Raw genomic sequence first — 24754 nt, 5'->3', positions numbered from 1 at the left:
ATTTCAATAAAGTTATAGCTACTTTAAGCTTTTTCCTTTAGGCTTTGGGGAGTGGGGTAGAATAATGGCAACTAAAAAGAAAAAGATGTGTGAACTGGACTTGGTGGTAGCTATATAAGTCTTAGCCAGAAAGTTACCATCCTAAACTTTGAAAATTTCATAAAATGACAGTAATATTTGTATAAAGATCAGATCTTTCTTCCTAAGAACTTTCATAGTATATATGACTAAAGTTTTTATACTGACAATTCTCAATTCATTAATAATGAAATGGAAGTCACCAATAGTATTACACTTAGAATTTGGTACTCCAAAAAGGGTCGAATCTAAAGTAATATGTCAGGCCCAAGAACAGCAGGTCCACAAAAATCAATGTTTAAGGGCTAAGTAATTACATAACTGATTATTCAGGAGCTAATTTATAAGCAAACACATCCTTCTACTACAGTGGGCTATTTCTGAGTTCTCTGCACTCCTAAAGTTCTATGTTGCATTACTGGCTGCATCAGAGAGGCAAATGGGAGAAATGAGGACGTTAGGGGAAGAATCCATTACCTCATACTCCAAAAGCATGACTGCTCCTTATATATGGGATTTCCATAAGATTTTTCAAAAGGGGCTTCCACCAGTGGAAGGGTGAGAATGAGTATACAGGATCAATGTTTAAAACTTCTCTACAGCACAATTGGATTAACACCTTCATGTCAATCTACAGTATTCTAGCCACCTCACACCAACAATTGGGACAATTCTGTCCATCTGACTCACTCATTATTAAGTAGCAATCTCTTCCTTAAAGTGTTCATTTGTCCTTCCTCTCACCACACAGTTGTGTTCAGTATTTTACTATGAGAAAACATATTCCTACAAGTGCATGCTAAAACCAAATAGAACTACTCCATGTCCCTTGTCCAGTTAGAATACATTCCTATCATCATCAAACTCTCTCTCAAAGTACTTTTAAAAGACAGTTTAAAGAGAAAAATTGGAAAAATATCATAATGAAGAAATTCACATAAAAATGAACAGGCAATATATTTCAATAAGTATTATATTTGTGAGTAACAAAGAAAAAACTAATTAGAAACCATAATGTAGTATCAACTCTTTACCTATGAAATTGGAGTAGCAGGTGAAACTGAAAACATCAATTTTGATTACAGAAAAGAAATACTCCGGAGGACAAAGTTTGGCAAGAAAGCCAGATGTCTTCCATTTACACATAATGCTGGACCAGGACATGTATATCCATTCTTCAGGTAAAACCTTGCTCCCTACAGGCAGCTGTCTCCCAAGACAAAAGGAATGGAACTAATCCAACCATGCCCAATTCATTCTGTCCAAATTCACCTCTCAGTCATTCCACCTCTCCAGGTGGGTGACGAATAAAGGAGCAAAGAGAAGCAAGTTGTGTAACATACGAAAGGCTACATTTATTTGAAAAGGTGTATCAGGATTTGGGGCAAGCATTCTACCCTTCCCCCAACACAAAATCCCCATGCCCCAAAATTTCTCTACTTGGTCTATCATGGTTTCTGAAAATCCACTATCAGGGATTCATTCCTTTGAATTAAGATGTCTTACATAGAGTTTCTTTTCCGTTTAAATGACCCTAGAAGGCAAAAACACCACTGACTCATAAAATCTTTACTATATTAGCAGAGATTAGAGCAGCTCTAAGAAAGAGAGGGATAAGACAGGACAATACAAAAGTGACTCGATTACTGATCAAGACAAGATAAAGAGTTCTAATAACTGGATCACTGGGCTGGGTCAGGAGCCCTAGTTACAGTATTGATAGTCTGCTTGACATCTGTTAACTCAGCTATAAAGACTAAAGGACTGAATGCATTGGGTTTTAGGACTCCCTCCAATACTAACCACCAATTATAGGGTACCTAGAAATAAGTAACAGAGATGCTACTGTAGTCTAAATTGCTGGGGCTGAGAGTAGAGGGAGAAACCTAACAGGAATGTGCAGCATGATCAGACACATATAATCTCTTTTCCATTTCCTTAGACAGTCCCAGCTGGTCAAGGCTACATACAGACCTGTTTCAATTATGCTTCTCCTATCAGTATAAAAATAATTTAAAAGAAGTGAACTATCTTCGTCCAATATTTTTTTAAGAGAGAGAGAAGAAAGTGAGCATGGGGACGAGCGGGGAGGGGAAGGACGAGAAGGGGAGAGAGTATCTTAAGCAGGCTCTGCGTCTAGCATACAGCCAGATGCAGGGTTCCGCCTCCCAACTCTGAGATCATGACCTGATCTGAAATCAAAAGTCCAACACTCAACCAACTAATACACCCAGGAACCCCTATCTTCATCTACTTATCTTGGGATGGCATGCACAACTTACTCTCTTGTCACCAAAAACATAAAGCCTAAAGAAAAATGCAGGTAAAAATTTTTATAAATGAATATACTAAATATTTGTATAGATATATATGTTCTACTCTTAAGCCAGGATCAGGGTAGAATTCTCTTTGGTCTCTCTCCACTTAGAGGAACAAAAAATAAAAGACCAGGAGAGCAGCCGGGGATGGAGGATGCATTATAAGCTGAATCATTATAATTACACACAGTTCGTAAGTACAAATGGTACCCGTTTCTTGGCAGATTAAAAAGCCAAGTGATGAGAAATATTGCTGAGCTAAACATGCCTGTTTAATAAGCCACTCAAATCAACTCTCCTGTTATCCCTTGACACATACACACATAAATTGTATCTGTCCTAATAAAATCTCATTTGTTTTACCTGAAGGTCCTATGAACCACCTGGTGCCTCTCTTTACACTTCTTACTATCTATTAACTTATGCTTCATAGAAATTAAGGCTTTTATATGATCATTCTTTCCACTAACATTAAATTATTAGGTCAAGGCATGTGTGGGCCAGCAGTCCAGTAAGAAACTATTAAAAAAAAAAAAACGGTTGAAAATACTGAATGGTATTAGCAATTTTAGATTGTAAAATTTAGACTATAATCAGGAATTTTAGATACCTTACTGGAAAGTCAGGTTCTTTAAGGAAATCAGCCATGCTGAGGAAAACTCACAAAGGGAAACTTTTGTAAGGCAACTAAAAAAAGGCTGTGCCTATCACAGACTCAGTTATGATGCCTCTATGGAAAATTGCTCACAGGTAGCAAGATATGACAAACTATTCCCAGATTCTGATGATGAAGGAGCCCGAAAAGGGAAAGTCTTTCATCAAGTGTAATTGTAAGGTCAACAGAGTCTGACTTCATAATCTCTGTTCTGTTCTTTATGGTTTTCATTCTGTGTTGTCCTCTCTTGTATGGGATTTTGGGTGTCCTATGATCTTCTCTGCTCTTCCACAGAACCTTGATAATCAGGAGGGAGCTGACACAACTATATAGCTACAGGCTTATATTTGGCATATTTTCTAGTCCCATCTGTCACTGGATCATCTTCTGTAACATCTTTGCCTTGTTGCTTCCAGAATATGAGTTGATCTGCAGGGAGCTCATTGCTTCCCAAGACTGTTCATTTCTGATTTAGATAAAAATAATATATTTCTTTTTAAAAAGTTATTCCTTGTGCTAAACTAAAATCTTTATCCTTTTATTTTCTTCCCATAAGTTCTAGTTCTGCTGTCTGTTTTCTACATAATAGTCCTTTTAAAATATCAAAGGTGAGCTCTCCTATGTCTCTGAGTTATTTTACTTTTCTCCACAACAAATATCAGCAGTTCTTTATACCATTTTTCATAAAAGATACTGCTTGTTGTTACTGAAACATACTGTTTCTACCCCAAGGAGGAGAAACTATGCAAATTTGAGGTGGTGAAGGATCTGAAATTGACTGTGGGGAGGCCAGGGTGAACAGGTGGGAGAAATTCAGTTGGTACAATAATATTGAAGAAACAATGTAAGAACATGCGGTCAAAGAAGATATTCTTAGACAGCTGTCACTGGAATCCATATAGAGTTCCTGCTTTTGGGGGATAGTATTTAAAAGTAGAGACTATGAAAAAAAAAAGTAGAGACTAAGTTCAGAACATCTGGTTTAAACTGCCAGCTGTACAATAGCATACATGTGTGATATTGGGCCAACATTGCCATCTCTCTGAGTATAATTATCTGAAAAGTGGGGAAGTAGTAGTTAATTTGAACTGAAATGAAATAAAACGTAAACTTACTCAATGGTGAACTTATAGTAGCTCAATAAATATTAGCTTATGCTTTAAGTTTTCACTACAACAAAGTTAATAGCTTTCCAGTGCAAACAGATTAATAAATGGGAAAAAAAAACTACTGATTTCATCATTTTGATTGGGAAGAGAACTTAATACCTAGAATATTAATGAATATGTTCCATGAATTCCATATTAGAATTTTTGGCTAAGAGCTGAAGATACTTAAGAATTATCAGTATCTTTGGGAAGCCTAGAAAAGAAGCAATTTGAAAAATTAATTCAAATGAATTAGCTGGAGTTCTGACCCATAAGGAGTATAAACATAATTTTGAGGTAGCAGCTGTCAAAGATGAGGTCATAAGTTAGTAGTGGTAAAACAAATAGTATTTTCCGGAAACAAAACCATTAGAATGCATTATCGGCAGTAGGTGCTGATGGTTGAAAGGTGAAAATCTCAAGTTTGATTATTGAAATTGCCAGAGGTACCCAAGTTTATTTACATATATATTTAACCTAGGTTGCTAGTTAATGTATAAATACTATTAAATATATATTAATAATATGAAAGAAAATAATACATATATAAATGTACATATAACCATTAACAGGTTAAAAATGAAAAGAATGGAAAAAATAAAAGAATTGGATATTGCAACTTTTAATATTTACTTTATGGAATAGTGAGTCATAAGCACTTTGTGTTTTATTTTGCTGCTTCCATTAGATTTTTGGAGTACTGACAGATAAGTGAAAATTTTAACTTCCCTTTTTTAAAGATTTTATTTATTTATTTTGAGAGAGAAAGAGGGAGAGCATGAGCAGGGTGGGGGGTGGGGAGAGAGAGAGAGAGAATCTCAAGCAGACTCCAGGATGAGTATGGAGCCCCACACAGGGCTCAATCTAACAACCAAGCAGCCGAAACCAAGAGCTGGGCAATTAACTGACTAAGGCACCCAGGTGCCCCAAAGAATTTACTTCTAATAACCAAATATTTGGTTTGCATCTATTATGTACCAGGTACTTTGCAATGTGCCTTACATAAATCACATCATTTAAACTAAAATCATGGGATATAATTAGAACAGTCCATTTGACAAATGAAGAACAATAACTTTCAGATTGAGTAATTTGCCCAAGTCTTGGAGTTAAATGGGTCAGATTGGAATCCTGGTCTGTCTGAGTCTCAAATCTGTGTCCTTATTATAGGTTTGGGACAGCTTTTCAATCAGGTAAGACTGTAGATATTTGCATGACCTGGAAAATTATTCTCAGGTATTTAAGTCCCACTTTTACATAATGTAATAATATATGGTTTTAAATTTTGTGGGAAATATTTGAAATTCTTGTGATATTTCAAAATTTCATTATATAAAACATTGACAGGAATGCATTTTATAGGTGTTTTCCAAAGAGTTGTAAGTACCCTGCTAGATCCATCCTGGCCTTCTTTATATGCATTTTTGATGAAGATTCTAAGTAAGATGGCTCTTTCCCTATGTGCAGAATATGGAAGATTCTGCACCTAAAGTGACTTCCAAGGAGATAATACAGGTTTGATAAAGAGCTGTGGGTCTCTGGCATCACTGCAAACTGCCCATTATTTTACTAGACTATGTTGTGTTTTCCGTTTCTCTATGGAAAAGACTACTTAAAAAAAATAAATTTCAGATCCAGAAGTCTGCTCAGTGGGATAAGGCAGACAATCAGTGTTAAGACTTCCTAGAAGATACAGAAACAGCACCAAGTACAGACAAGAAGCTAATTTTAGGTACCAAGGTTATAAAGGATTTTAGTTTTCTCTCTTTTAAGTAGATTCTCTTTTCTCACTTTATATTCTACTTTTACTTGAAATCCTGATTACAGTAATATTAGGCAGTATTTTCAATTATCTTTGTATTAAAAGCTCTATAATTACTAAAATTGGAATCATGTGCACTGTTCAACATACCACTCTTGCAGAATGATCTGAGGATGCTGGCTATTTGGAAGGTAAGTGGTTTAATTTACATGGCAGATTTCCAGGCTACATAATTACTCTAGTATGAAATGCAGACTAGAAATATGTGGGGTAACCACATATTTAGTAACCAGATGGTCATAAGAAACTAAATAGCTCTTACTCATTTAATATGTTGGGCTTAAAGAAGCCATTTCTTTCACTTCTTTAAAAAAAAAATCTCTACACCTTAAATGAAGTGCACACATGTAGCAATTACATGTGTAAATCCTAGATGAACTAACAAATATTTTCTGAGGATTTCCTGTGTGTCAGGTACCATGCAATATGCTTTGGATAAATCATCCCATTTAATCTTCTCAACAATCATGGGGTATAACTCAAATGAGGAACAATAACTAAGTGCAATTTAATCTCAAAAATAGATTTGCAATTTGCCCAATCTATAATAGATTCTCAATAATCTCACATTAAAAATTAAAAACACATTAAAAAGTAAAGTAATTTTAATAAAAGAGAGAGATGGTTTCAACCAATATGTAACCTAGATTCCATGTATTTTATTAATTCACTCAATTGCTATTTTTGAACAAGAACTTCAAGTCCTTCCTTGGAATATCATTTACCCTGGAGCTGAGATTATACCTTATTTATACTTAATATTTTGGGATCTAGCGTATCTCAGTTTCCTTATCTGGTTTATAGCTCCTACATCTGGAATTTTTGGTGGGTTGCCTGCTTTGAGTGTTTACTCTTTGCATTTGCCAGTTACAAATTTCTTTGTAAAACCCCTCAGTTGCATCTAGTTTTCTGTCCCAAACAGATAAGTACCCAGCAACAGAAAGTCTTTAATGTAGAAAGTGTGAACAAGAAAAGGAAATGGGTATAGACAAACTTTTTGTGATCTGACCCATCTACCCCCACCCCCAATGGGTGACCTGAGCCATTTACATTTGTTTGAGATTGCTGTGTTTAATTCAAACTTTCCCAAAGAAAACAAGCAAACAAAATGCTTCCCTGTTCCACCTCACCTTAACTGCTGATGAATGTAGTTATCCCTGTGAATTCCATGCAAACTGATTATGTTTACTATATAACATGGGGTGGAAGATCTACAAGATTAGTAGATGACCATGCGCACAGGGACAAGCATGTAAATATCTGTCTGACTACCGGTCTATGATGTGTACATGGTGTTCCCTTCTCTCATCTTAAATTCCTTGAAATTATGCATTACACTCCTGCCCACTGCTTCATCACAGTGTGAAATAACTTAACTGGAAAAGAGAATCTAGTAATAATCAAGCATCTGGAGGTCAGTGGCTTAGCAGTAAAAATGATGTGTAATCTTTTGATAGTAAGTCTGGGTTCCTGAGCTGTGAAGTTAATTTTTTAATAATATTTCTAGTCAAATGGCAATGAGGTTCTTGTTTTTGCAGGCTTTGTTTTATTTGAAAACAACAGCAAAGCTTTCCATCAAGTCAAATAAATATTAAAAAGGCATTTACAGTGTGTTCATTGGTAGTGGTTACCAAAAATAAAAGCTAATATTAATTTCATATAGTATCTTTCAGGTAACATATTAAGAACTTCACATGTATTATCACAGATAAGGAAACTCCTCTTTAGAGAGGTTAGGTAAGTTGCCCAGGTAATATAGCTGGCAAGTGGCAGAACCACTATTTGAATACAGAACAATTTCTCTTTGGGATCTGGCTTTTTAACAGCTACTCTAATACGGTTTTCCTAAAGAATAGCAACCACTAAGGTTGTATTCTCTGCCTACAAGCTCATTTTCAATGAAAGAGATAGATAGATATAGACATACAGAGGCAAGCAAAACATTAATGAAGACAGCAAATCATAGATGCAAACAAACTAAAACAAAACAAGCAAAGCATAATACAAAGGAGATGAAAGAAGGGATAATTCCTAATAGGAGACCTATATTGGTTCTGCCTTACATGGGGCTAGAAGGAATTGTTACACATGCTCCTAGCCCCCTTTACCTTTTTAAGCTATTCATTTTCCTCCATCTTGTCTGAACCCCTGACTGTGATAGATGCTGCTGATTATCTCTTGGGATTTTTTTCTTCCTAAAGAAAGAGATATATTGATGTCTGATTTTGGCACTTGCCTACCTGGAATACTAAACTTCATTGAATACTAAACCTTAGTGTGAATCAGTTCTGACTTATGAAATTTAAATAGAAGTTTACACATTTCCAACTTACAGAAAGTTTTCTTAATTGGAGTAGTATGCTCCCTTCATTCTCTTCTTTCTTGTTACCTGGAAAGTGGAGATGGATCAGAATCTGAGACCATGAAGTGAACTTGCGAGTGGAGGATGCGTGTGGAAGATCAAGCAGTAAGATTTATGAAGTCTGACATAATGGATGACCCTATTTTCCCTAGAATGCTTACCTCTAAAATTTTACTTAAAAATTATTACCTCACAGTAATAATCAAAATCTTGTACTCAACTCTCTGATTCTTAAACTAAACCAAATTCAAGCCAATCTACCCTCATTGTTTGGGGTTCATGAAATGTCTTTATGAACTTCTCATTCTTCAGTGCTATTTTATGTTAGGTTTCTAATTAGTTCCTCATATTTATTAAGAACGTGGCATCTGGCCCTTATACTTTCCCTCCACCCTAACTCCCATCACTGCCATATATAACTTCCATGATCCTAGACTTGATCTCCTTGGGTGCAACTCTACTACCTACACTGTATTTAAACATTATCTACCTATCTATCTATCTCCACTAGAACTGTCCTATGAGAAGGGCTGGGAATAGCAGGAAGCACTAGCAATGAACACAACTGACTCCTAGGTCTTGATTTCCTAATACCATTTTCCACTAAAAGAAATAATTATCCATGGATAAATGGCAGATTTCAGAGCTGTAGAAGATAATATAGGCCTGTTATATCTTTTTGTGCCAGAAAGCAAAGCAGTGCTCAAAGAACAATGAGAGCATGTCAAAAGGGCTTTGAAGCCAACTTCAATGGGCTTCCCACTGTTAAAAGTTCCTTCATTAGTACCAAAATATAGTCAATCTTCATTATTCGCAGATTCCATATTTACAAATCTGCCTGATTCCTGAAATTTATTTGTAACACCTAAATCAATACTCATTATAGTTTCACAGTCACCCACAGGAATACAAAGCACAGTAAAAATTTTGCCTCTTTTGATACACGTGTTCCCAGCTGTGGTCCAGTTTGAGGTTTTCTACTGTAAAAAAAGTATCCTCTAAAAAGTGTATTTAATGCCATGATTTTCACATTGTATGCTTTTTGTTGATGAATGTACCATTTAAAATGCACCCCACACACACTCAGGCATAGCCTGGAAGCGCTGTATAGTATTCTTAGGCACAAGAAAGCTGCAAAATGCTGTTAAGTAGAAAATAGTATATGAGATAAGTTTCAGTAAGACATGAGTTATACACAGTACTGTTGGGGGTGAGTTCAATGTTAATGAGCCAACAAAATATATTAACTAAGTTCCCTTTAAAGAAACACACACACCACAAGATTATTTATTGATCAGTGAATTAAAATGTTCTAACCAGAAGCTCACAGGCACCTAGCCTGTGTTTTCCCTAGGAGTAATGCTTGAATATTTGTAGTTCAGTGTTCATGGTGACTTTATGGGACACAGAACGACCACAAAGATTGAGAATCAACAGTAAATAACAGTACTGATAGATTATAACCTATTGAATAAAATGGGAAACCACAAATCTATAAAAAATACAATTAATTAATTAATTAATTAGAAATATGATTTAGAAGAGGATATTTTCTGGTAGGGTGCATGAGGATATGGCATCTCGTCTGTGATATTCTTACAAAAGTGCATATTCTGTATCTAATCATGAGACAGCAGTCAAGCCCAAAGTTTCAAGGTTATGAAATCAATAAAAGACTGAGGAACTTCCAAAATAAAGAGCACTAAAATGACATAATGGCTTCATGCAACATAAGATTCTGGACTGGGTCATTTTGCTATAAAAACAAACAAACTGCTATTGGGACAGCTGTCAAAACTTGAGTGGGGTCTGGGGTTAGATGATGGTAATATGTCAGTTTTGATTATCTGATTTCTATGCCTGTGTTGTGTTTACATAGGAGAATTTCTTATTTGTAGGAAATAGGAGTATTCTGTTGGCAAGTTACTCTCAAATGGTTCAGAAGAAAAAAAAGTGCTTTGCACTGTACTTCCAATTTTTCTTTAAGCTTGTGATGCTTTCAAAATTAAAGGTTTTTTTTTTAAATGGAACTATTTATTTATGAAAAAAAGCCATACATACCATGTCTCCTACCAAAAAAAAAAATATTATATCATCATTTGTTTTGTCTTAAATAATAAATTTAAAGAGCTTTACATTTCAATGAATACGACATGATTTTATAAGGCTAATGTCATTACATAAATTAATTTATACGGAATAGCATGATAATGTATCCAGTGGCATGGAGCAGCTTATTGGCCTATGACTCACACATTATGGGCCATTTCTAGAACCCTATCCTTTTTCCCTTAACCTTCATTTTTACATTGCTGGTTCTCTTTTTTCTTTTTCTTTCCTTCTTTTTTTTTTTTTTTTTTTTTTTTCTGGTTCTCTTATTTAAAGTACTTTCTCAGTTCATCACGAAGGGAGTTTTCTATAGAAAATTTTGTGCCGGGATCCCTGGGTGGCGCAGCGGTTTAGCGCCTGCCTTTGGCCCAGGGCGCGATCCTGGAGACCCGGGATTGAATTCCGCGTCGGGCTCCCGGTGCATGGAGCCTGCTTCTCCCTCTGCCTGTGTCTCTGCCTCTCTCTCTCTCTCTCTCTCTCTCTCTCTCACTATCATAAATAAATAAAAATATTTTTTAAAAAATTTTGTGCCTCATGGAATAAAAGAAATTCATAGCTTGCCTGATACAAAGCTCCCTATAGCAGCCTATAGCTTTTTTTTTCCAATTTGTACCTATGAATCCTAAATTCATAGGCTTACTGATCATATTTCTTAACTCTCTACTTTCTTCATTGGACAATGCAATATAAATGCTCAGTAGTCAATCTATATGCTTACAGTGGTGTCTAACTCTTATTTCTTAGGCACATGGGCTTTGTTCCCAGGAGTCACTTGCAAACTAGATCCACATAAATGTAAAAACATTCACATTACCTAAGTTATTATTAGTGTTCCATTTTGAAATAAGAATCCTTTGCTAATTTATTTGAAAATCTTTCTATCCCCAAAACATTCATTCAGCCACATTCCCCAAAGAATTTTTTTAGTAACCAGGCAATATAAATGGCATTTGTATCAAATGTAATCATAGCATCTCTGTCAGGTGGGCATCATGATTTAAACTTTAAAAAATGCAGTTGGCTGGTGTTGGTAGTAACACATTTCTCAGCTCTTTTTATTCTTACACATTCTTCTGTCTAGTGGATTTACTTCTTTTTTTTTTTTTTTTTTTTGCTATAGTAATGCAATTTTCAAGGTCCTGAATTTCTTTTTCATGCACAGTGATTGCTATTCTTATCCCAAAGGATCCTTCAGTGAGATATTATTTGATTTTGGTGCTCCTTTTGTCATTGAATCTAATATGTGTGACTATACTTTATTGTTTATTTTTAAAAGGTTAATAAAATAAAAATTATAATAATATACATTGAACTCTACATAAAATGATTTTAAAACATCATGTATAGTATAGTCACCTCTTGCGATATTTTAAAAGCTTGTATTTAAGTTTTTAGAACATAGCTGTGTTTCTGTTTGGGCTACAGTTGAAAATTCCTTTGCGGGTGCCTGCCCAGCTCACAGTGACCCCTTTTTCTGAGAGTTGTGTCCTTGTGATAATACTTACCATTTATAGAACCAGGAGATCAAATTGGATTCAAATTTGGCCAAATGTATTCTTCTCCTACATTTTTGAAATTGCAATTGAGAAAAAAAATATGCCAGTCTTGACTGGACTCATGAATGGGGGAGAAACATAATAAATGGGGAGGGGTGGCTGTATACATAAAGGATTAAAGAAAGCAAATTTAGGCAGAATGAAGCTGATATGCAGTGAAATTCAGAGATAGGGCTGGAAACAGAGAAGAGCCTCCTAGATTCCTGACAGATTAGTAGTTCTTAAGATTCTATAAGATTTTCAGAACTTTTTCTTTTTTTTTTTTTTTTTTTTTTTGGCTTAAGCCATTTTGAAATTTTTAAACTATATTTTAAGACAGAGGAGATGGAAATGCCAAATTATTCACAGCCCTTGAGTTTCAGATCAGAAAAGTAAAAACTCTGTGGAGAACAATTCAGCCATACCCAAATCCCTGAACACTCCATGCAAACCATAAAGTCTACCATAATATTAAGAAGTAGATTAGGAGTCCAACACTGAAGACTGTGTTGGGAGAAGGAGTATAAGAAAAATGATTCTTACTCAAATGGTTGAGAAGGGGTTAATAACACCAAACTTTAGGGCTAAGTGGTTTTTTAGGGTTTCCAAAGTTTTCCCCAACCTGACTAGCTAGACTTCTTACATTTTGCAGTACTATGAGACCTCTAGAATTTCTGTTCAGTGAATATTTCCACTAGTTCTTCTCTGCCATGCTTTACAAAAATTTTACTTGTATTTATGATCTTAGTATTCATCCAAAGAATTAATGCTACCATTACAACAATTTTTGGAGTTCTTTCTCTGTGTTCTTCTCACCTCTATGAGACTCTGCCCACACCAAATTGAGCTCTTTCAACAGCCCCAAACTCAGATCTCGGTCATAGTTCAGTGAGACCACCAAAATGTATTTGGGTTCTACTTTCCTACATTGTGGTCTAGAAAGTACATCCAGGGTAAAATCCTGGGAAATCATGAAGATTACCCTTTTCTTAGGCATTCTAGTTCTCTACTGCCTACAGTAAAGTGCCTGAAACAAGCTTCACATAGTTTGTCCAGTTTTATGATAGCTGTTTATATGAGAAGGGCTAGACCAATACTCCGTATTCCAGCATGGCTGAACAGAAGTCCACCTTAAAACAATTTTAAATCATAGGATAGATGGCTTATTTTCTTCTTACCCCCAAATTGAATAGCAGCTTAATCTCCACAATGAGAGTGATTGTTACCTTTATCAAGCAAAGAAGATTTAAAAGAAACCACTCTTTAGAAGAGCCCCAGTCTTACATTCTACTTTATCTTCAACCTCTCTACAACTGCTAGTGCTTGGGTTAACTTCAGTTGAAGTATTTGACTTTTCCAATCTCCAAGCTCTAAATCAACAGCCTTTCAGTCAATGTGAATTTCAAGCTGTAGATGGAAAAGACTGCTCTTAGAAACGCTGAATTTTCTTCTCTTTTCACTTTCATATAGATCTTATTTCAAAGCAAGCTTATTTCTTGTAATTGTAAAGGACCTAAAGGAAGTATAATCTAAAGTTATGTTAGATCAGAGTTCTGGCTCTGTGATTTTCTTGGTTTCATTCTTCTTCCGTGTGTCAGTTTCATTGCCTAGTTAACTTCCTTTACGATGGCAATATGACCGCAGCGTTTCTTGGCTTTACATCTATACATCACACTATACTAGAAGGAGAAAGGTCATTTGTGTAACAGAATTTCCATGAAAAGTCTTGACATGGAACCCAATGATTGGTTTAATCTAGTTTGCATGCTCCATCATTAACCTAGATAGGTTCCCAGAGGAGGCTGAGTGTTCTAGAAAAGAGAACATCAGCTGAATGCTTGGGAGGGAATCATAGTGCTTATTACAATTTCAGTCTGGTTTTATTTGTTTGATGTTGTGTTATAAGCTACTTTTTAGTCTTTAAAATCTTTTTGTTAAGATCATATGATACAATAAACTATACTTCCCAAATTCCTGAAATGTTTTGAAAACTGAATTATTTTCTTGAAGTCTCAATGGTAAAAATATCTTCCAAAGAATCTTAAAATAGTTCCTGGGGATAGCTTGTTTCAGAGTTTATGTTCTTAAATTCCAACGATGTTACCATGGAAGGGGTTAAGAAGATATTATTAACCTACACCTCAATTTACAAATAAAATAATTATGTCATAATATGCTTAAGTGGCTGGGCCAAATTCATAGACTAAATCAGTACAAGGCCAGTTATCACACCAAAATTTCACTCTTCAGACTATACCAAATTTAAAACATCCATGTTATAGAAAAGATAAAATCATAATTTCAGTCAATGTACTTAAGTTTCAAATAAAATAAAGAATTTCAACTTTTTTTCAAATTGTTGAAGACAAGATATTAATCATTCAAAGGGTAATGGAAATTCATTTGTGAAGGTTAATTTATAGCACATTTTAAAGATATAAAATCTTTTGTCCTACTGTGCTGTTAATCATTATCTATAAATTATTATGTTCTATCAGATATGCATCACTCATTTCTCAGAAATTCTTTCTGTGTCACTAATTTGATACTCAATTCTTCTTCCCTCCCTGTCCTCTTCACTTCGTCCTTCCATTCTCTTCTTCCTCCCCACCCACACCTATTAACTCTGCCTCAAAGACATAAATAGGTAAGATGAAAAGACACAAGCACCAACAATTCATAAAACTCTACCACTATACCAAATAAAAGTATATTGCTATAATTTTATCCCAACTATATTCACTCTATTTTTTGCCACAACACTGCACAACATACTATAATACTCTATTTCAATTATATAAATATGTCTTACATATTTGATCCCCTAATCCTTATATTTATTCCTAAGAGTCAAAACCAAATCAGTTTACATGGAGTGCTTAGCACAATGCCTGGACAAAATAAATATCCAATAAATATTAGCTATCTTTATTAAGTGATATAGAAAAGTACATATGTTTTTAAAATCTAAAATAAGAATTTCAACCAAAAAACTCACCTAGTGAAAAGCTACACTGCTCTCTGTTCTTAAAGGTTCTTTGGTTTGTGGATGGCACTATTTCTCCTAGAAAATTAGTTTTTCTACTACTTTGCTCAGGAGTCAGGGCTATCCCTGTTTAGAAATTTCAGGGGAAAAAAATCCAATGAGGTCTATGATTGAAACTGTAAAAAATACAATAGGGGAATCTGAAATGTGTACAAGAAAGAGATTTGGTGATTAGAAGACCCTGAAAATTAATATTCCTAAACTATAATCAGCCTTTTAAAAGAATAAGATTCTCCTGGTCTTTTTGAGCTGCTTGATTCATCCTATTTCTTTATTCAAAAAATAAGAACAGCTGCAAATTGCACAAGATGAAATGTTTTGCATGAGGCCAAAGACTTTGTAACCTTAAGTAAGATTAAAGAGCTTTCCTCTAGAGGATCAACTTAGACATACCCTGAAGTGTTTTCCTGGTCCTCTGACCTGAGACAGAACTCTCCAACACCGCCTCCCACTGAGCTAGCTGGTTACCACCCCCTCACTGTGGGGCAGAATTAATTAGTGTCTCTGAAACTCTTCCAAGCTACTGTCCAAAGGACATACATAACAGTGGCCCCTCAAGCATAATCATCCTGTCAACCTTTTACCACCCCATGGCCCATTTACACGGCTGCTGTTTTAACACTTATAGTCCTGCAGTAAATTTAGCACAGCAACATGCAAAGTGTTATTATTCTCCAGGGAGAGCATATGTAATATTTTCCTTTGCAGATTAGCAGTACTGAATGTACTCTTTCCTTCTTGCTATTCAGTATAGCCTTGCATTTTGGCATGCAACCTTAATAGAAATGTTTTCCTAAGCATTTGAAACACAAACAGCATCAGAACAATTTCTAGGCAAGGCACCAAATGAGGGCCTGTCGGAATAGGGGATCACGAGCTGTAAAGGGATTGAAGACAACTGCACGCACATCATCCATCATGTTTCTGTCTGAGGTACCGAGTGGGGAGAGTTTGTCGCCTCTGCTACTCCTGGGAGTGCAGAGCCTATCAATCTAGCCATTTCAGCAATGTCCGCTATGCCTTTCACTCTCCACTTGCCTGGTAGATCTGGAGCCTTTCTGCAGACGATCCCTGCCCTTCCATCTGCTTTGGCATCTGTGCTAGGAGTAGGAGCAAAGCCTCACATCTGTGGTTCCCCTTGCTCAAGCCTCCAGGACAACTCTGCAGATGCTCTAAGCACATTATAATTGGGATATTCTTTCAACCGCTGCTCACATATTCCTTTTGAGTAATGCAGAGAAGAGAATAAAACCCATCCGAAGTAATCCTGAAAACGGAGGTTTCTCCTCTTTAGCCAAAGAACCACAACAAATTTCCAAGGAAAACAAGTTACCAAGATTTCTGCTAAGGATGATTCAAATAGCCAATGATCTCCTATGGATCGGGTAGGAAAAAACACTCAATGGTACTAAAGATTAAAAATAAAAATCAGAGCAACTTAATTTAGAAATTTTTTATTGTATAATTTTTTTTGTGTATATGTGTATGTGTATGTATGTGTTTGGTAGAAATAATACATGTTTATTGTAGAAACCTGGGAAAATATGGAGAATTTTAAATATTTTACTTAAAATAGGGTATGGAAGATTATAGCCTATGGGATAAAAACAGCCCATTGCCTTATTTTTGTAAGTAAAATTTGATTGGAATACAATCATACCCATTTGTTTACCTATTGTCTATGTCTGTTTTCATGCCACAAAAAGAAAACTGCCAGCAAAGCCTAGAATATTTATTATCTAGCTTTTTGGAAGGCAACAAAAATAATTCATAATCTGATCCCTCAAAAATAACCACAGTTATGGTTTTACTTAATGTCTCTTTTTTACACCCTTAAGGAAAGAAAATATACCCTTCTCTGAATTATACCTTAATTCTCCTTTAAGAGGAAGAACTACCAAATCCAAAGAAACAGATCCAGGGTACCTAGGTAGCTCTGTTGGTTAAGTGTCTACTTTTGGCTCAGGTCATGATACCAGGGTCCTCAGATCTAGCTAAAGTCCTGGGATCTAGCCCAGCAGCAAAATGCTTGCCAGCAGGAAGTCTCCCTCTCTCTCTTCCCCTCTTCCCGCTTGGTCTCTCTCAAATAAATAAATAAATAAATAAATAAATAAATAAATAAATAAATAAATAAATAAAATTTTAAAAAACAAAACAAAAACAAAGAAACATCCATGTTTCCTAGTGAATGGAAAAGTCAGCAAACAGGAACAAATAGATCTTCCTTTCTGCTGCTTCCTGTCTTCCCTGGAGCCTGGCCCATGATGAAGTCTGGATTTGGGCTGAGGCAGGCAGGGAGTGAAAGCCTTTTCATCTAAGTAGTTTGCTTTGGCCTAGGTTAACAAAGAACACTTTGTCTTAGAGTTTTGGAACCAAACCTAATATCACAGTTTAAATTCAAAATATCAACTCAGCCATGATAAACATATACAAGTTTTATTTTTTCTAATATGTAACATCAATTTTTTTCAAAGATCGTCTACATCCCCACAAGACATACATCTTACACTTAGCAATTAGTAATATTTGATTCCCAGTAATTTCGATATTTTTATAGTCATTTTTGAGTTCCCATCATGAAGAAATTGCAAATATCTGTGTCAATCACTTCAGAGATGACTATGGGTTGGAAGGGAAAGATTTATTCTTTCTCCTATCTTTCCTCCTCCCTTGCACTTGCTTGTGTTGATAAGGGAAGGGAAAGCAAAGTATTCACCACACGTTGTTGGTGGGTGAATTGTGTTTTGTGTCCTTCACTGATGTTCAACTCAAGATCTTGTCCACAGGTCAGGATAGGCATGTAGAAAACCACTGTCCAGATATTGCAGACCCAGGCCAGTGCAGCTCCCACATTTTCAGGGGTCTGTGTGAGAGACCCAAGTGCCACTTCCATCTGCTCCCCACTTCAATTGACAGCTACATCTATGCATTCTTCTAATGAAAATACCTATCTGCGTCTCAGTAAGGTGACCTATGATAAGTCAATGAGACCTCATCAGCTATCTATAGTCCCATTTGAAGGTAAACACAGATTGATGGGATCCTTTTCCCTACCTCAGAGAAATTGTAGGGAGTGAGGGAAAGAGCAGGGAGGGAAGGTTTTCTTTTCCCCTTCTCCTTTGCTGCACAACCTTACATCATCCCTCTGGCATTTTCCCCCTATGCTTTGATTTTTGAAATGGTTATTTATCTCCTAACAGTCAGAAAAGTCCAGACAGAGAATAGCAAACCAGGTTCCTTCTAATCTTACACCAGGTTCCTCCTCTTGGATATGACTTTAAACGTCAATAAATGATAAAGCCATGTCCATCTCTTTCCCTGAAAGATGAACAAAATAGAAAGGATAAAGCATTATTGCTCTATATTCTCCTGTCCTTCCTCTCTTCTCTTCCAAAATAGGGTACCTTCCCCCCATATTTATCTCTTTATTAGAAAATATAAAAGGAGAATGCCTAGAGCAAGAATGTTGACAATACTCACTCCATCTTTGGTCCTCCATCTTGTTCCTGTCCACTGAGTGACATCATTTAGGGTTACTTATTCCAGGCCCCTTGGAGGTTAATAATGTATGCCCTGACTGGAATATGAGAAGGCTTGTTCTGGTCATCCTTCTGTTGCATGGGTGATGCCACTCTAGATAACTAGTAGAGATCCCTCTGGCACACATCTGGCACTATTTTAGATAACTACTCTTCGACTTCACAATGATCCCCTTGCTCTATAAATTCTGTGGATTAAGGTGTGGACTTTGCAGAGAATAGCTGCAAAGTGCCTGGATTGTCATCCACCCAATCCTCCCCTCACCACCCTCCATCAGTAAGTTACTCTGAATAAAACTCTGTAAATATTATGAGGTGGCTTGTTTTGCTATTTGGTCCCAAAGTGCCTTCTCAGTTTGGAGGATACTTTACTGTCCCTCCTCCATCCTCTAACACCAGGGTTCTACTAGACTGTCAATGCTCTGCAAACTCTGTGTTGCCCTCTCTAGCATTTTTTTTTTCTCTCTAGCATTTTTATCTCCAAATCCCCAATGCCTAAATACTCTCCACATCACAGATATGCCAGTAATGGACATATTAATCCTTGATATTTTATATAGTATTCTTGTAACTATTACCAAAAGTGAATCATGAATTTCAAAGTTCTTCCTTTTGAATTTTGTAAAGCACATCTCTTTTACCATAAGAGGTAAGCTACTTTACCAGCAATCTCTGAAATCATTAGTAATACAAGGGAAACAAAAGCGTCATTATTATTTATATCCTCATGCTATTCTAGCTATTAATAAAATTATACTTCTCTTTTCTTTGCTGTGTTCCACATGTAAATATTGCAAAACCTAGGAAAGAGTGATAAGCCAAGAAAGCACTAGGGTTATAAATTCTACCACAACTCCTGAAATTTCTTAAATTATAAAACAGGAAGTTAAAAAAAAAAAAAAAACAGGAAGTTTTTTCAGCCAAACGTTTTCTTTTTTTTTTTTTTCTTTTTTCTTAGAGAGGCAGGGAAGGAGTAGAAGGAGACTGTGAGAGAGAATCTTAAGCAGGCTCCACGCCCAGTGCAGAGCCCTACACAGAGCTCAGTCTCATGACCCTGAGATCATGACCTGAGCAAAAATCAAGAATTGGATGCTTAACCAACTGAGCCACCCAGGCACCTCTCTTTTAACCAAACTCTTACTGGATAATTGTTTATTCAGATGTCATTACTATTTGTTCTTCTAAGATTTTTTTCAAACTCTAAATAAAGGAAAGATTTGAAGGCTCAGTGAGAGAGATACATATATACAATCCCAAACCTAGTGATTACTGTTGTTTTATGAATATTTTATATGAGTTTATTTAGGCTATTAAATTTGTTGCTAATACAAAAAATAAAAATAAATAAATTTGTTGCTGTTAAAAGACCTACGCTAGACGGAGACTAGTAAAAGACTGACAGTTAAGACTTCTAAATAATAAAGTTTCAGTCTTCCACTCAAAATCTGGACATACAGAAATCTGCAAATCTTCTAGAAAATACAAGTGTGTTTGAATGCATTTTTCTATACTGACAGCTTGATGAAAAGATATTGGTTCTTTGAGATATATCTGTGGCCAACAGATCATCAACACATAGAATCATCAAATGCCTTATTACAATTCATTGTGCCAACATAGTATTAGGGTAGACCCTTTTTTCTAGGGGGTCTTTTTTCTAGAAGAAAAAAACTTCTGCATTTGCGACATCCTTCATTACTATAAATTCTTTTGCAGTTCCTTGATTCTGCTATATAGAAGTCTATTGTACAGAGTAAGGTCTTTCTCAGAGATGTGAACCCATAGACAAGCAATAGGCTTGACTTGACCTTTGGTGGGAAACAATGAAAAGAGTCAAATACAGTTTTTCATGAATATTTCACTTGGTACAACTCATAAAGACTTATCATTTCAGTTGTCTTTTTGATTAAAAAAATTAAGTAGAGCATATAATAGATGTTGATTATGGCATCAGAGAATGAGGTTTTTAAAAATCTATCAATGAAATTCAAAGATCATGGAACCAATAAAATAAGATTGTGTTTTATTTAATATCTATGATAAGAAGTAGCATTTATTGAGTGTTTACTTTTCAGTTCTAAGTATTGCTTTTATGGAATCAGTGTACTAACTGTCATATTGATATATTAACCTATAATACTGATTAATATTAAATAGTATATTTAGGCATATAATATCTAATCATTCCATAAGTGTTTTATAGATAAAGAAACCAAAGTTCAAAAAAGTTTAACTGGGGGGTGCCTGGGTGGTTCAGTTGGTTAAGCATCTGCCTTCAGCTCAGGTCACGATTTCAGGGTCCTGGGATGGAGCCCCGATTTAGGCACCCTGCTCAGTGGAGAGCCTGCTTCTCCCTGTGCCCTACCTCCACTCATGCTTTCTCTCACTATCTCCCTCTTGCTCACTCAGAAACAAAATAAAATCTTAAAAAAAAATAAACAAAAAGGTTAACTTAACTGTAATTATGTGAAATGATAGATGTAACTAACCTTATTACGATAATCATTTTACAATATATACAAGTACTAAATCATTACTTTGTATACCATAAACATACACAATGTTATATGTTAATTATATCTTAATTGAGCTGGATGAAAAAGGAAAGTTAGATGATTTGCCAAGTTTTGTAACGTCTGAGTATTGAAATTTATTTCAAACTCTGGCTGCTCTAGCATGCATAGATATACTATAGCTTTGATTTATTAATAGATATATTAATTCAATAGATATTTATTAAGCATCTGTTATGTGCCAATCACTGTGCTAAATGATGAGATACAAAGCAAAATTATGCATTGACTCTTGTCCTCAAGGAGTAAACAATCTAATAAGATAAGATATTCATGAGGCTGACAAGCCTTATACATCTTTGTATCCCCAGCATATGTCATATAGTACCTGACACTGAGCAGAGGCTCAGAAGTTGACATTATATTGGACATAGCAGCATGCATTTATCAGAAGTGGACTTTTAGTCACAAAAAAGAATGAGATCTTGCCATTCACAATAATATGGATGGACTTAGAGGTTTATGCTGAATGAAATAAGTCAGAGCGAAGAAGACAAATATCATGTTATTTCACTTACATGTGGAATCTAAAACACAAAACAAATGAACAAATAAGAAAACAGCAGAGTCAGACCTATAACTACAGAGAACAAATTGGAAATTTTGGGAGCAGAAGGGAATGGTAGGGGATAGTGAAATGGGTAAAGGCAGTTAAGAGGATACGAATTTCTAGTTATAAAATAAATAAGTCACAGGAATGAAAATCACAGCATAGGTAATATAGTCAATAACATTGGAATAACTTTGTGTGGTCACAGATGGTGACCACACTTACCATGGTGAGCATTGAGTAATGTATAGAATCATTGAATCACTGTGCTATACATTTGAAACTAATATAATATTGAATGTCAACTATACTTCAATAAAAATAAATAGATGGATAGATAAATAGATAAAAGCATGAAGACAGAGTTTGAAACAGGGATTTCTAAATCATTGTGAGGGTTGGGGGAGCTTTTCAAAGGTGATGATCTCTACGTGCAGAAAATGTTTGTAAGGGCTATCCAAGCAGCACGCTGTCTTCCATCTGTGATCTTTGTTGTTCACATCCATGCACTCCAAAATGCTGTTCTTCAGGAAATTTATATTCCCCTTACAGAGACTGTCTCATATGGTTCATACTGCCTATTATTTATCATGTGACAATCATAGCAAGGTATTCAATTAAGACTTCTAAGAAGAAAAAAACATGAATTCTCATGGGACAAATATTCTCAGGAATATGCACACTACTTCTTTCCACTAAGTGTACAATCCCTATAAGGCCTACCTGGAGATTCTTCTCCCTCATAATGCCTTTCCCAACTAATGTAATAATGAAGTGAACATCCCTTCCTTGAAGTCTCTTAGCTCTCATCATCTATTGTGATAGGTAGGTACTTAGCATAGAAAAGCTCGTCCTATTATTCAGGTTTTAGGTCTATATGCAGTCTAACTACTCATTCCAGCTGGAAACACAACTCATTTCTTATACTAATATAGCATACGTTTTCTGAGCCCACTGTCTTACTTATTTTTCTGTATCCTCCAGAGATGCGATGAAGTTAGCAACCAATGAAATTATTTCTACCAGCTTTATGACCCTGGAGGGTAGCACGCTGCTCTGTAACCAGCATGCATTCAGTAAACATTTATTGATGAGAATGAATAAATGCTAATATTTTCCTGAAATGTAATCACATTTAAAATTTTTTGCTTGTTTGTTTTTCAGGTTATTTGTTGAAAACTGGTTTACACATCATATGAAGCAGTCCTCCCTCAGCTAATATGTCCAATTCACATAAACACTTTTACAGAACAATCATTTTCCTCTTCCCATTAAATGACATCAGGAAATGATTTTTAAAACCTGGTCTAGTCTTTTCCTGAACAACAAATTCACCATGTTGCTGAAATTATGATTTATTAAAGTGAAAATGAGATATCTTATGCACCACAGCAGAGTGAATTTTTGCACTGCTGTTAGTATTACTCTTATCTTATTTTACTCACAGTCTGGTACTTTACCATTATTAGTTAAATAGCTGGAATAATGTATGTAACCAAACGAGGATCATGCTCCCAATATTATTGAAATGCATACAATTAATTAGTGAATATCTGGAAAACCAGTAAAACATTAGATCTGACAAGGAAATACTGTTTCATTTGTTTCTGAAAAAACATGGTTGTGGAATTGAGAAAACATTTAATAAACAATGACCAATCAAGCCTAAGCTTGTGGCAATCCTGGATGTTAGGCACAGAAAGTACACGAAGATGAAAATATACTCTTTCACCTTTGTTTTTATCCACCTATATTTTTTCTATAAATATGCATTTGTTTTATGTACAGTCAAGAGCGGCTTAAAAGAATTACATAAACATGATTTCATTAAATCATTGTTTCACAACAATTTTTATAAGTTTTTTTTCATTTAAGCTTTTGGATTGCAATAAGGTAAGTAGAAGAGAGACTAAAGAATATTTACAAAAATGTCAAAAATAATAAAATTTAAAAGACAGACTTCTTTAGTAGAACACTTGTCTTCAGAGGCACAAATAAAATAGGAGATGGAGCTTCAAGCATGGAAGAGAAAAGAGGATTGGTCACCCCTTCCTTCCAACAGCCCTCTAACCTTCTCCCACTTCTCTTGGAATAATTCTCCATGCTTAAAAGAGATGAATTGGAAATTCTACCAGTTAGGGAGCTGTTTGAGCCCCATGAATGCGGCCTTTTTTCAAGCATGGCTCAAGCCTTACCCATGCCTAACAGGGTGTACTCGGTTGGGAATCATCCAGTTGCATGGAAGAGAAACACAGTCATCACATCAGCTAAGTGTAATGGGGGAGAGGGAGATGTTGTTGGTTCATTGCAGGAAAATCTCAATAAACCTCAAGACGAGGGAGAGAACTAGGAATGCAAAGTTGGCCAGAACCAAAGTAACAACTCTCTAGGGCTGCAGGCTTTTTTCTTTTCTTTTCTCTCTTTTATTTTTTCCTGCTTTTCTCTAGATGTCTCTGCTTTGTTTTCTTTTTCTTCTACAGACAAGCTTTTTCTCATATCTTCCTTGAGCCACCACTGACTGTGTCAGCTCCAGCTCATTTAAATGCCCTAAAAAGAATAAGTAGAGTAACTGTGCATCAGATCCTAATTCCTGGGAAAGATAATCTAATTGGCTTCTTGAAAGCCAAAGAGTAATCTCCTGATGGATTAGCTGTGGTCAAGCACTCTAGGTCATTTAGTGCCAGTGTTGTCCCTCCTATAGTATCAGAGAAATCTGAGCTGGGGTAAAATTTGACATAGTTTCAACTATAGACTATAGGTATAAGAGCACTACAGATTCTGCCTTAGTCAGGGCCTCTGTAAACTTACCTCTAAGGGAACCAGAATCTTACCCAAATCCATCTGTAAACACAGATTAAGATATTAGATCTAGCTTTGTTCCCAGAGTATTGACTGATTCAAGTACTACTACTTATTGTGACAAAGAAAAACTGTTTTCTGAAAATATGTTATCCAGTAAATTATTGACTTTGACATCTTTTAGGATGGTATTGGTGCACTACCGGTATCAGTAAATATT

General features: G+C 35.5%; 1 long non-coding RNA gene across 2 annotated transcripts in view; it reads left to right on the top strand.

The window, feature by feature from the left end:
- LOC112650372 (uncharacterized) overlaps window positions 1-23398 on the top strand; it is a 37182-nt gene extending 13784 nt beyond the window's left edge. For both annotated transcript variants that reach the window (XR_003130120.3, XR_003130119.3), the window contains 2 exons: window positions 1164-1259; window positions 22900-23398. This is a non-coding gene — a long non-coding RNA (uncharacterized LOC112650372). The remainder of the gene's footprint in view (window positions 1-1163; window positions 1260-22899) is intronic.
- Window positions 23399-24754: the final 1356 nt, after the last annotated feature.

The sequence above is a fragment of the Canis lupus genome, chromosome 11 (assembly GCF_003254725.2).
Source record: "Canis lupus dingo isolate Sandy chromosome 11, ASM325472v2, whole genome shotgun sequence".
NCBI lineage: Eukaryota > Metazoa > Chordata > Mammalia > Carnivora > Canidae > Canis > Canis lupus.
Note: the sequence above shows the minus strand (reverse complement) of the source record. Positions and strands in the feature narration are given on the sequence as shown.